This window comes from Papaver somniferum, chromosome 8, assembly GCF_003573695.1.
Source record: "Papaver somniferum cultivar HN1 chromosome 8, ASM357369v1, whole genome shotgun sequence".
Taxonomy (NCBI): Eukaryota; Viridiplantae; Streptophyta; class Magnoliopsida; order Ranunculales; family Papaveraceae; genus Papaver; species Papaver somniferum.
Genome location: NC_039365.1, coordinates 155,745,001 through 155,759,757, shown reverse-complemented (window position 1 = coordinate 155,759,757; position 14,757 = coordinate 155,745,001). Strand labels below are relative to the sequence as shown.

Genomic DNA, 14,757 nt, shown 5'->3' with positions numbered 1-14,757 from the left:
GCACTCTTTTAGAGTGGGGAGAGAGCTAGCTTGCTCATTGTCACTAGTGAGCACTAGTTTCTTCCCACTACTCAATTAACACTATGCAGCAAGGTTTACTCCATTTAACAGAACTAACTGAACATGTATCACACTGAATTCTTAGCTACCATCATTCTTTCACCCCTAGAATCAGTTGTCTTCTTACAGCACAACTGATCACAGATGCATTCATTCAAGTAGATATTATCAGCCCTATGACATTTAAGCACTTACAATCACACACTGAACTGAGCTAACAGGAGACAACATAACATAACATAACAGGAGCATACAAATTAACAAGAGACAACAGCATTAACAGAACATGGGCATTAACATAAAATGAAATTAACAACTGAACTGAAATTAATCATGTGAACTGAAGCTGAATTTGCAAATTAAAATTTAACATTTAACAGGACATGAGAGTCCTGGATATAGGCTAATCCCAACATGCCTTACAAACATCCCACAACATCTATTTATACATATAAGAAATATCCCAAAAATCCCACAACATCTGTGAAATTAGGTTTTACCCAAAAATCCAAAATTCACTCACCTAACACACTGATAACACCCCTAATACGTGACCCATGCTTCTAATTAGAAGTACCATCAATTTCCCCCAAAAATCCCCAATTTATGGAATTAGGGTTCATATAAAAATTTCTATTAAAGTTTACCTAATCACTGATGACACTGGTAGATGTCGACCCATGCCTCCAATTCCTCTCCTGATGCTCTAGCTACGTCCAATTGTCCATCTAAATCAACCTAATTTACCAATTTTCACACGTTAGGGTTTTGGAAGAAAAACGTGTATCAAAATGGGAAATTAGGTGGCTAGATAGGTGGTAATGATGGTAGTGGAGATGGGTTATAGTGGTTGAGTGATTTGAGAGTTGGTAGAGGTGGTTGTGGTGGTGGTTGAGCGGGAACAGGGAGATGGTGGTGGTTCTGCACAGGGTGGGTGGTGATGGTGGAGATGGGTCGATAGAATGAGATTAGGTGATGTTTGGTTTGGGGTATAGTGTTCGGTCACTAAGGTGTGTAGTGGGATCATCGAGTTTGATGTTTGGAGAATCTCGACCGTGGGATGCGATGATGATTGGTAGATCGGACGGTGATGCGGAGGCAAGCGATGAGCGACCGTTGGATTATATGATACAACAAAATGAACGGTACTTGATGGAGTTAGGTACTGTAGTGTTAGGCGGAGATATCAAACTTCGATGAACAGCAAGGGAGAGACCGTTGGATTCAATTCCATCTAATCTGAAGGCTTGGAATTTCAGCGCTGTGGTGCTCGGCAGAGACTTCAGATTTTGATGCTCTATGCAGGAGCGACCGTCGGATGCTTCTTAGAAATGATCGGATGGCTGAGAACGGAGGCGCTTTAGTGTGTAGAAAATGAGGTTGTGCGCACCATTCTTCGCGGCTTCCTTGCGTAATTTCTCCCGGCTTTTCACTACTTTTCTGCTCTTTTCGCTCCGCGACTCATCCGAACTTTATTTATTACCTAAAAATGCAAAATTAATTAATAAAAATATTTATTCTTGAAAACAATGAAAATACAGAATATGGGATAAAATGTAGAATTAATGCATAAAAGATGAGTTAAAATGCCAACAAAAGGGATAAATATATACAATATTTGGCACTCATCATCTATTCATAATAGCACAAAGCTCAGGTGTTAGAAATAACATGATAGTTTCGCCATATCTCGTTGAGTCCTTTTCACTTCTGTTTTTGTTTTGTTTTTAAACTATGTTTCTCTAAGTGATTAGGTGGGGCTCACGATTCAAGTTGTTACCAATGCTAGGGTGAATCAGAGTGATTGAGATTCAAAAAAAAAAAACTGAAACCAGACCATCAGACCAACCGGAATAAATTCAATAAAGTCGACCACTGGTACCCTTGTATATGCCAGTGTGTTGACCTAGAGTTAGGATTATCAATCACTGGTTCCCTTGTATATGCCAGTGTGTTGATATTAGTCAGACTAGTATCTCAGTCCATTAGGATAGGTTCATTTTAGCGGAGGCCTTCAGACAGATATGAGAAACATCGTTCACCTAGTAACATCACAACCATCTATGTTTTTCTATATCCATCTTCTTGATCTATCCATGTGATTAGTTTTGACTCCGGATATTGATGTCCATAGTGCGACTATCTGAGTAGAGCTCTGTCACTTATATATGAATTTTAGTATGCTTAAGTGCAAACTTGTGTACAACAATTGGAATTTTGAATCAGGGTACTTCCTCCTGTAGTCAATAAGTATGCCAACCAAGGAGATTCTTTAGTGCCTTCCAAGGTTTTTCGTAGATAGCTAGGATCTGGGGTAAAGGTTTTGTGGGTATACCTATGGTAAGCCCTCCCGAGACTATAACTCGGCCACTAGGGACACCTAGGGGTTTAAAGGCTTATTGCATACGCTAAATGCAATTGATGATGCCTGCGACAGTGAGTTAGGATTTTATTTTCTGGATTTGATTTGCTCGAGGACTAGCAAATAGTAAGTTTGGAGGTATTTGATAGATGCATTTATGTGTCTATTTTGTTCTCAATTATGTATATTGTTAGTGCTCGATTTTGTATTTATTTTGGCTTTTTATGTCTTTGTAGGTGTTTTTGGAAAAATAAGATTTTGCGACGAAATTGGCTCGAAAAGTTTTTTTTGCGTTCATGGGAGGACATTTGCTATTCGGACCCTCACTTTGGATAAGGGGTAACCTAATTACTAAGGGGCATCCCATTTCCAAGCAGCTGCTAATCGCACCCCTACTCTGGATAGGGGCGACCATCTTCTTCATTTGAAAAAACAAGAATTGGCGGGAAACAAAACCAGTTACGGGAGATTTTACGGTTCAATCTCTGGGAAACTTCCGAAGAGATTCAATCGGACAAATTCGTTGGTACGTACTTGAATGGAGTAAACAGGCATGGTATGTTTGTTTAGATCAAGAAACTTGGGTTGTTAACTCGGTGTTAGTCGAAACATGGAGGCAAATATCATGGGTTTCTATTTTACGGAAACAGAGAGAGTTTTACTCGGACTTTCTCATGGATTTCGATTGGTTTGGGATGGATATTTCAAAACAGGGTTCTTATGTGTTTGAGGCTCGATAAAAAGAAATTTACACGGGCTTTAGTCAAAACAGGAGAGGATTAATATTACGGGAATTTTTGGTTGTTTTTGTGGAAGGTACGTAGTAAGATTGGAAGGATATGCACTCTGCAAGATTGACTGCTATCTTTAGAAGAAGTTTCAACAAAACAGAAGACATAGAGAAGCTTGGCAGGGAAAGAAATCCCGAGACTTGAGGTGGAGGGAAGATAAGAAGAGCCGAAGATTTCTTGAAGTGGAATCGACCTGTGGGCTATAAAAGTAGTTGGGATAGCTCATAGAAGACTTGCGTTCACTTTGAGGAAGTTTAGAACAGAACAGAGCACAAAAACACCAAGTTGCAGAGATACAGGCGAGAGGAAGAAGAAGAACTCATAACAACAGTAAGAGACAGTCGCATAATCCGCGGCCTTTTCTTTCAAATTCAATCAGTGTGTCACAATTTCTGTAACAATTATTCAGAGTTCGCAACAGTTTTGTGTTAGGGTACTTTGTAACAGTGGTTCGTAACAATTATATCCGTTACAAACACGTTGTTTTATACCTTCTCTTCTTTTTAATCAACTTTTGAGCAACAAACATGTATTTTGAGCAAGTGATTAATATGAGGAGCTAAACCCATTTCTGAGGCGATAGAGGAAGCTATTTTTCCAACAAAAAGTGGTATATTCTTATTTATTTATTTATCTCAATTATTTTTATGATTGTTTTTCCTTGAGTGAAAATTGTTTGAATGATTCTTGTTAAGCAATTGTTATTTATTTTGATAGAGCATGCTTGGACCTAGGTTTTTGATGTTCTATGCTTCGGATTTACACTTGTTATTTTGAGAATCTACTTGTTGCAATAGTTTAGAATCAAGTCGAACGAAAAAATTGCATGAATATAAATATTGGATTAAATCACTTTGAACTTGGAAAATAGTGGAATCTTAGCCTTAGTGTTCTTTTAATATTGATATCAACTTTGATTGAGTTTGCTATAATTTTTAGTGAGTTTTCTATTTTAATATTAGAATTTAAGTCTAATTAATATCCTTCGCAAGTCTGAGAATCGAACCACTTTTACCACTATCTACAAAACACATCATTCCTACAAATACCATTGATTTGATCTAATGTATATAACACATAATTCCTACAAATTGACTCGTCTTCATCCATCGTATACTTAACATCACGAATTCTTGTGTTTCTTGGTTGTGATTGTGGTGTATCTTGTTGCGTATCTTGTTTTGATCATTGTTGTGGTCGGCGCCATGAGGATGCCATATTTGTTAGAAATGGAATTTATAGAGATTTTTTCTGGTAGATTGATTTGTTATGAAATTGTTAAATTTTGAGGTACAGATAAAGAAGATTTGAGTTTTAAGTTTGGAGATAAGGTGAATTTACAGGGAAACAAAAGGAATAACACCAGTTGGATGACGAGATTGGAAAGTAGCCGTTGGCGATTTTGGGTAAAACGCGGGCGGGCTTACCAAAGACGTGGCGTATGAAGGAAAAACGGGCAGTTGTGGGACACATGCCAGCGTTTGTAGTTCAGACGCCAGCGTGTTAGCCACAACCGCCTGTTGTTCCATCAAGCGCGCGCCTGTTCTTCCGTCTCACTCAACAAACCAACAATTTTATTGGTTTGTCCATCCGTTTTTCATGTTTGTTGAGTCCATAGTGGGAGTAAAATGAACAAATCTCATATCTGTTGAGTCCATGGGAACTGCTCTTAGTATGGAATGGAAAGAAAAAGCACAAAATTGGTTAAAAAGACCAAAATCAACAATTCTTGCATGAAAAAAACATCTAGGTTTTGATATTGTTTAAATGGACAAAAATATTATAATAGCCAGGATGTAAGCAGTTTCATCCTACCCGTTTTCAAATACTTTTTCTTATTTTTAATTTACATCAGGATGCATCCAGTTTCATCCTCGCTATTTTTTAAGTTTAAGCCAAGATGAATTCAGTTTCATCCTTGCTATCTTTTTTTATCCATTTCACCCGCAGTAATTTTTATCCGTCCATTAGAACCATGTTTTAAAAATAATAGGATAAATGACCCATTTTCCGTAAAAAAAAAGACTCTCCTTCTAGTTTTAATTCTTTGTCTCAAAATGTGCGAAGAAAATAAATAGAGAATATGGTCGCCAGCCAAGATTATCAACAAGGAGAACAAACAAGAATAAGATGGGTGTGATGGTTTCCTTCTTTTCTTAGATTCGAGTGTAGAATGTAACCCTACTTATAGGACCATAATTCTGTTATGGTACAGCTCATAGCTCATGGGTACAATCCATGTTAAGGTTTATCGGGTTTCTATCAACATCAAATAATAATCTCAACAAGTTTTAAATTAAATAATAATCATTCTAGAGAAATACTAAGTTTTAAATTGAGTTTCTATCTACAAGTATTAAAATCTTAAATTTACCAACGCCCATAGACGTCCCAGACTCCTAGTATCTTCAATGGAGAATCCAAATATGTCCAACTAAAATGATAACAGCTGAAAACACCACGCCATGCATACCCAGTTTTTCATTTTTCTTTTTGTTTTCTTATTCACATACTTCTCTATTCTATCCTACCCGATTTTTAGTTTTTCCCCCTTTTTTTTCAGGGGAACACTAAAATTACAGAAGGAAAAGAAACACGGAAAGGGAAGGGGACTAGGCCTTACCTTTCCCTGTGAGTCTGTGACCTCAAAGCTTAGAAGTATCAAATGTGCAGTTGAGTGGGCAGTGCAAGCTGAAAAGTAAATCGTAGTACAGAACAACAATTTGTACAAATTTAAGGAAACGAGGACAAAATATCGGACCCTAGTGAGAGTTGGCATATTTACAACCAAAAGCGAAAAGACTCGAGAGTCGAGACGACATTTAGCCAAGTTCATGTAGGACTTCCATTTTGCCATGCATAATTGCAGCCATCGGAGTGAGTGGTCGAACTTGAACTTAATACATTTTCATCATTATAAATTTGTGGTGCATGCACAACTGCGATTCTCAACCTAGAAATATGATAATAAAATTTCTTGTAGTTTAGGGAATGAGAAAGAAATAGATGTTTATAATTGTCTACCCTGACATAATGTTCCTTGTTGAAGGCACAAAATCGAATAGATATATGCAATGCAAGTGGTAAAAAAATAATGAAGGCACTGAAAAGATTATATTAGGTCACTGAATGAGAGGCGTTGTCTGTGGGTCTTTCACTGTTTATCACACATTTGCATGCTGTTTGACACTAAAAACACGGGAGGAGATAGATACTGCCTAACCTTAATAACACAATTATTAGATTCTTGAATGGGGATTTATTTTATTGTCTAGAGATTCTTCAAATGATTGTATGATCCAATCCAATTTCCGGCCTCCATCATTATCATATGCTTAGGTATATCTCCAGTGGGAGAGATTTTTTGGGTTTCATAATCACCCATGTTAATGAATCCTAACATAAGATTGTTGTCTGCAATGATTCGATTTACTTTGATAATGGTCTTTTAGTTTACAATCTTTGAAATAATAATCAAGATAATAGATCCAACTTGATGTTTTTATAAGTATTACACAGTGTATTGTAGTGTAGTTCTGAGAGGAGAATGTTCTCAGAGATAATTATGAGGAGGATTTATGCGACTTTGATTAATGTATCAACGGGCATACACAATTGAGTTCCCTTTGCAAACTCGTGTGTGGACTAAACCCGCGGGGAAAAGTTTATAGAAAATCTGATATATCAAAGACTTAAAACAAAAAGATAACTTGAACAAGAATTTCTATTATTTTTGATTAGAAAATTTAAGAGCAAACGTCAAGAATATTATATATTCCGTGGAAAGGTGCAAAAACTGTTGGACTCTTCATAAACCCATCAACAATGTGCGCGTTGGAGATTCACGTGGACCGGCCAAGTGAGTTATCCAAAGTTTACCAATTTATCCTCCCTGGTAGAGTTAATAGAGTATCTTGGGGTTAGGTTACACTATATGGGTAAAAAAATGAGTCGAAGTTTATGCATTACCCATCTCAGTTTCCCTTACTATTTCTTCCCACTTATCTCAGATTCTCCTTCATCTTCGTCTTATGCAAGGTTGCAGAGACCTGCCAATATGACTTGAGAGGGAGCCATCTTTCACGAAGAATTCTGGATGAGATTGGTGAATGTTCATCTCTGCAGACCTTGTGAGTAATGTTTGGCTTCGGGGTTGGAGACATCTGCTGCTCGATCTCACATTTTCTTTCGTCGTGGCAGAGATTTGTCTTTCAGTGAGACTTACGGGACATACCGTTTTCAGTGTAAAAGTTAAAAGAACTGAAAACATTGTAAGCTTCTATTGCCATTGGTTGGTTCAAATTATAGTCAATTGTTCCGTGATTTTATCTAACAGTGTATTTTTTTTTTCGCAGGATTTTGAAAAGCAATCAACTAGTTGGACTGATTCCATCAACTTTGTCACAAATTCCAAACTTGAAAATCTTGTAAGCTTCACTAAGTTTTCATTTCTTCGCAGTCTTATATTCTCGATAGTTTACCGAAATACAAGTGGTGTTTTTTTTTAGGGACATGGCCCAAAATAAACTGAGTGGTGAGATACCTGGACTTATCTATGGAGTGAAGTTCTACAATATCTATAAGTTTATGAGTCCGTGTTATTTGAGTATTCATGTCATAAGTTGAGTTCCCTTAAAATCCTTGGCTAGTTTCCATTATCGTTTGGTCGGTTGTATATTTGTTTCAGGTTTGTCTTGTAATGCTGAGGCTGGCATGACAACAATTTGGTAGGGAGTCTCTCTTCCGATATCTGCCAATTTACAGGCTTGTGGTATTTTTGTAAGTTTTTATGCTTTGTCAAATAGTTAATGTCTCTTTCTTTACACCTTCTAGGGAAGAGCTGTGTTTATTACTATCAGCATGTTTATACCTTTCAAAGTGATGTAAGAAATAACAGCCTTACTGGTAGCATAACTATGAACATTGGAAACTTTACAGGCTTCCAGGTCTTGTGCGTATCAACAAGCTCAATCACATATTTCAAATGAACATAAAAGTTGTGGTTTCTAACTAGTCCCTGACTCTCTCTTTTTTTGTTTGATAGGGACTTATCCTACAACCAGCTTACCGGGTAGATTTCGTTTAACCTTGTATTTCTACAGGTGGCCACACTGTATGTAGTCCTTAATTTCCTTTCATTTATTCAGTTCAAAAATATCTTAAGGGTCTATCCTGGTTATGGTTTAGCTGATAAAACCTGCATTTTTATGTTTCTGAAATAGATGATCTCTGCAAGAGAATAGACTCACTGGACAAATTCAATCTGTTGTTGGTCAGATGCATGCACTTGCTGTTTTTCAATAGTTGAGATAATATCAAGATTCTGTTATTACCTCATGTTTCATCTTTATTGACCTGTTGAGTATTTTATATTTACTGCAAAGATCTTAGCTGCAACTCGTTAAGTGTGCCAATTTCTTCAATCTTGGGAAATTTGACTTGCACAGAAAAATTGTAAGTTTTGTTTTCTTAGTTTACCTTATCGATTAAAAAATGTCGCCAATGATCATTTGCCCGTACGACTTGGAATGGCATACCTTAAGCAGGTTGCGTATTGTATAACCAGTACGACTACTTTATTCTTGTAGATTCTTGCACAGTAACGAACTTACAGGAAACATTCTACCCGGGTTAGGAAAAACATGACTAGGCTCCATCACTTGTGAGTACAATTTTTTGACACTTTTAAGTGAATCCAACATCTGATAACTACTACATAGAATTAAGTGTTTCTCCAAATAAACACTTAAACTTTGCACTTTAAGGGAGTTGACCGATAATCAGCTAAGTGGATGTATACCCCCCCTGAACTTGGGAAGGTCACTGACTTGTATGATTTGTAAGTGTTTGTTGGTAAACTTGTGTGTTTCAATCTATCTTGATTTATGTAGACCTTCTTACATCAATGTATCTTATAATAATCTCTTCGGTGATATCCCCACTTGTAACAACTGCTCAAGGTTTCATGTTTATAGGTATGGGAGAGTTCATTTGTTGCAGTCGTGACAAGAAAACATGTTTTTTATATTTGTTAAATTTGACCACAGTTTCGTCTTTCTGCCAACTTTCTAGGAAATCCCAGTCTTTGAGGTTATTGGTTTGGTTCTGCATGCAAGACATCTCATCCACCAGAGCGGCGCAAGTTCAACTAGAAAACCAAAGATTTGTATCGTACTTCATTTTCTTCCCCTGGTTCCCCTGGTCAAGTATTCTAGGGCTAATAAAGAGTCCTCCCTTATTATGCAGTTACGTATACCTCGCCAAAGCTCATGATTCTTCACGTGAACATGGAAATTCATGTGTATGAAAACATCATGAGTATTAGAAGTATTGTCTTAAATGGTTAGCATTGTTCCGAGAACAGTCCATATTCATGCTTCACTTAAAGGTCGGAAGCGTCCGGATTATAGGGATTTACTCATCCTGGTTGAGAAGGAGCACATCGGTTGACAGTAATATTTGTGACATAACCGATTTGAAATTATAAGGAAATTCCTTACTGGCATGTTTATATGTTAAAATAATTGGTGGTAGTTCATCTTCCCTTTCACAAGGTTTTCCCAAACTGTTTCGCTTTTGTAAGCACCGGTGCATATTACCTTTCCAGCCGTCTTATAAAATAAATTGAGTATCTCACTAGTATGGTCATATAACTTTCAATGGGTACCGTATTTGTGAGGGCACTATAAATTATGATGGATAACCAAATTTAAGAGTCGTATAAATTAAACTAGGTACTCGGTCTATCAATGGTATAAAAAAAGTTGGGTAAGTTGTTCTAAGTTTCAATGGAAGAGTATATTATATATCGGTAAATTGATTGTCGTACAATGAAAAAAAAAATGAATCCCACTATATGTTTGAAGTTTTAAAGTTTTAGTTGTACAATTACCACCTTATTTGTCAGGGTACTATAAATTATGATGGGTAACCGTCTTTGAGAGTTGTATAAATTAAACTAGGTATTTGGTCCATCAATAGTATAAAAAGAATTGGGTAAATTGTTCTGAGTTTCGATGGAAGAGTACATTATGAATCGGTAAATTGATTGTCGTACAATGAAAAAAAAATGAATCCTTGTAAAATTACCAGATTACCTTGTAAAAGCACATACCCATCGTTCTTGATCGATATAAATAATTAAAAAAGTGCACATGGTCTCTGAAACTGTTAAGAATAATTTCTTTTAAGATAAAGAAGAACAATACCTCAAATTTCTTTGAAATTGTTAAGAAGAACATTAAATCTTACAACTTCAGCAAACTTGGAAGGTTTGAAAATTGAAGCAATGCATTAATATAAATAAATATAAGCCTGGTGAAAGTCAAGCTCAGGATATGATGGATTGGAGAATCCATATAATGGATCATGGGCATTTGTGAAATCATCTCCTTGCTTCGCTTTATGAATATGACCCTAATACATCTGCAGGAAAAATTGAGAGTTTTTCACCAAAATACATGAGATAAAGAGAGAACAATATATATACTTTAAACTTTCAGAGCCGAATTCTTCCCAACTCATGATGGCACAAGGATCAAACGAGGACCTCATAGCCACCCATGCTTGAGACAGAAACCAATAGGTTTTGAGGATTTAATCTCGGGATTCAAGCAACAACATGTACACTATATGAAAACATATTCTGGCTCTGGTTCAACCATTCTATTTCAGCAAAAAAGAAAAAAAAAAACATAATTATGAGTTTGAAAGATACCGCACAATTATATATGTAATTGTATTATAAAAGCACATTCCCTCTTTCTTGTTTTTGTCGAAATTGTGCTAGCAGCTTACGAAAACTTAGTGATTGACCAGAATGCAGAAACAATAAACAGACCAGGATACCAAAAAAGATAAACGAAAACTAAAAACCAATCAGCTATGAATGAATGTAGAGGCCCCGACTGCAGCACACACACGCATCGCATACTATTAAATATCATTGATTGTTTAGCTGATAGCCCATGTAGGACTATTCGCACACACACATACTACTGCAATATTATTTTTCCATTTGGGGGGTTGGCTGATAGCTCATGTAGAGCTATTAGGATGGGCGTACAATTCATGATAGTTGATTGGCGACTTGTAGTGCAACTAATACTAGTCTTGATTTGTTGCATAAACCAGAGAAAACCCAACATTCTCGCATTTGGTTAAGAAACATTAACTTATACTAATCTTGAGTATGGAGACCCACACCATGCCTTTAAGACTCAAAGGCCATGTCACCAATTATACGGCAGTATAGTGGAAACCAGAAAATTAGTGAGTTGTTTTCCATGAATAATCATTGCGACTAAAGATATATATCATCCTTGATATTTGAATTAAAATTGGATTCAGTGCAAGATAGAAAAGCGTAAGAACAAAGTGAATTCAGTATGCACCTGTAAAGCCAACCTGTAACCTTCATCCACGTCTTGTTCAAAATATAGTAGCTGCAAAAAATCAAGTTGTAAATGGAAATTTTGTCTCCTTCTCATGACAACCGAGATATATGATTTACACTTCGAAAGGATACAGGGTTAAGATGACGTTCCAGATAAAAAATAGCATACGAGTGTTTCAAACTGTAATACACAGCACTTTAAACTTGCGCTGTTGAAGTAGCTCTAACAACAATTACAGCATGTGCCTGCTGCTCACTGATTTTCAAGAGGAATTATTATACATTAACCAAGAGGAATTATTATAAATAAATGTAGAAGTAGGTTTAGAAACCAACTGACCAAGATGCTGCGCTGCATCATTCGGAAAATTCATAACTACTTGTGTGAAAGATTTAGCTTTAAGACGGAACAACTAATACACCATCTTGGTAAATTCAACCACGGACATGGAGTTCGACATTTTTTGGAACATATTCATACCAACGTTGTACCTGGGTTCATTGCCTGACCGATCACTAATTCTACCGCCAGACACAAAATAACATCAACCACATCGTTGTCGTCAACACCTAACCATTCATAAAAACATTCTTCCAATATCTACTATATCAATATACTAATCAAAATACAACGCAGTGGCTTTATAATATGGGGGTTTTACAACCTAACTACACAGACAAAAAACCAAAAAAATGAAGGATGGGTTTCTAGTATGAGGGTTTTCAAATTTGTTTGTATCTAATTTCTCGCACCCTGTAGTCAATTGATATGGGGGTTTTACAACCTAACTATACAGACCAAAAACCAAACAAGGAGGATGGATTTCTGGTAAAATGGTATCAATTTCCTTGAAATACCATCACATTTAACACAATATCAGTTTGACCTCTCCAAAATATAAATTAATTCTGTAGGAATAAATCAAATTTCTATTTCAGTTTCCAAAGAAGGAAAAATTAATTCGAGAAAAATTATTTAATTCGATTGAATTCCCTAGTATCTAAATAAGAAGACGGAAATAAGGGTTTTAAACTGTAACAAGAGGGTTAGGGTTTCAACCATGAAACAATTTCTATCGGAAAAATTAAATGGAAATTTACTTATATCATCTGGATTTGATACATTCATATCAGTAGATCTCTGCATCCTTGCATAAGATGAAGAAGGTGAAGGAGAAACCGAGATTGGGAAGGCATAAACTTCAACCCATTTTTTTACATCCATTTGTTGCTGACCCATATAGTGTAACCTAACCCCCACGGTACTCTATTAACTCTACCAGTTGGATAACTCACTCGGCCGGTCCACGTGAGTCTCCAACGCGCACATTGTTGATGGGTTTATGAAGAGTCCAATGAGAAGTCTTCTAATATTGGCAGTATGTAGTCCGCAAACAAGTTGTGGAAGATGAGCTCCTTAGCTCGCGATAGTACTATCAAGATGGGTTCCTGCGCCCTTCTAACCTCATGAGTGGTAGAAGTGTCACGACGACGTATCCAGGAAAGGGGGATCATGTTGTTGATTGCGGACGGCGTGTGCATTGCCACAATCGAGGATTCATTTGGTGAGATTTGAAATTGCATAGATGAGTTTTAGTCTCCACATACCTTTTGTTGATGAAGTTCCTCCAAGCTCTCTTCAATAGATCTTCGTCTTCAATCGATGAACGCCGTGAAGTCTAAAGCTCAACTACACATTCTATCCTAATCCGAGACATAGCTGTAAGTAGACTAGAAATAAATACTTATAGTTTTGATCACCTAAACTTGACAAACAAGCTTGAGATAAAAACGCTTGTGAGTTTGACCGAGCAGTGCTCTAACAGTCTTCAATTGAGTTGAAGCAACTCTTAGGATGTTAAGGACGTCAGCTAAGGGAATCAATTGCCCAGAGTCTTGCTGGGATTCGAGAGGCGTAAGGAAGACGATTGTAACTGAATTGTTGTGAGGGTTTAATTCGGTCTCAACTATATTCCAGTCTGAAGTTAATTGGCAGTAGGCTAGTGTTGGTATCGTCTTAATAAAGTTTGATGTTCAATCTGGACTAGGTCTCGGGGGTTTTTCTGCATTTGCGGTTTCCTCGTCAACAAAATTTTTGGTATTTGTGTTATTTCTTTTTTCGCATTATATTGTTTATCTTTATAATTGAAATATCAGAGGTTATACGTTAATCAATCAAAGTAGATACATCCATCATTGTTTGTTGGATACGACTTGATTGATTCTTGAATATTGATCTTTAGAATCGTCCAAGTACTCTCACACACAAACCTGGTTCAAAGAGTTGTCTCTGTAAACTTTCGGATTGTGAGAGAAAGAGATATAACTCTAAATATGATTCCTTGATTGAGATTCATTAAGTTGAACTCTCGGAATTGTATTTAAGTTTGTCCATACAGGTTTCCTAAGAAAAATCTGGTGATGTATTTTGGTACCCACACATTTTGAATTTGTATCAGAGCAGGCAAACACGTTTAAGACCTGATAAGTCTATGTTTGAAGCAATCTGACTATATAGACAAATGTATTATCTCGAATAATGTATCACCAGTTCAAAATAAACCATATGATTTTGATTAAAGTTTGGATCCGACACCTGAGGAAACTGTCACAGCTAGATCAATATCTAAACATCCTCTGGATGTAGAAACTGTTAGTAACTGGGAAACACGCCTAGAAGAACAGTTAGATGAATTTTCTGATGAAGGTGACTCAGATATTGATAGAGATGTAGATGAGGAAATCTCAGAGTATGTTAAGTTTTTGAAACCGGTTGAAAAGTTGACGACTTCTTGTGTCACTCCTTTTCTGACTCATCTTTGTCGAGGAAACAAGAAATCGAGAAGAATTTACTTAGGTATTTATGGTTGGAATTTCATTAACGATTCGATCCTAAAATATCGTGAGACTGACCTAAGTAAAAAGTCACTTGAATGTGATAATCTTCGTAGAGATTTCTATAAGTTGGAAGAAAGAATTGCAGCATTTGAAGCAAGGATTAACTCCCAACAAATAGTGATGACAGAGAAAGTGCTTGTCTCTCTCGAGAAAAACGCCTTAAGGATGATTTAGCTCATGCTCTTGATAAAAACAAGATTTTGGAAGAGGACTTGAAAAGTTTAATACTGCTAGCTCAAACAAATTAACTA

The 14,757-nt window shown here is 36.5% G+C and overlaps 2 long non-coding RNA genes across 3 annotated transcripts; one reads left to right on the top strand and one right to left on the bottom strand.

Annotated features, from left to right (window-relative positions):
• The first annotated feature begins 7,192 nt into the window (after positions 1-7,192).
• LOC113306978 lies at positions 7,193-9,948 on the top strand. Of its 2 annotated transcripts, XR_003338959.1 has the most exons (5): positions 7,193-7,343; positions 7,414-7,484; positions 7,569-7,640; positions 7,901-7,992; positions 8,258-9,948. It is a non-coding gene; the product is annotated as an uncharacterized LOC113306978 (long non-coding RNA). The 2 variants fall into 2 exon arrangements; XR_003338958.1 differs by having other exon boundaries at positions 7,193-7,484.
• Positions 9,949-10,375: 427 nt separating this feature from the next.
• Positions 10,376-12,852, bottom strand: LOC113303628. The gene is made up of 2 exons (XR_003337639.1): positions 11,607-12,852; positions 10,376-10,638 (listed from the first exon to the last, which is right to left on the bottom strand). It is a non-coding gene; the product is annotated as an uncharacterized LOC113303628 (long non-coding RNA).
• Positions 12,853-14,757: the final 1,905 nt, after the last annotated feature.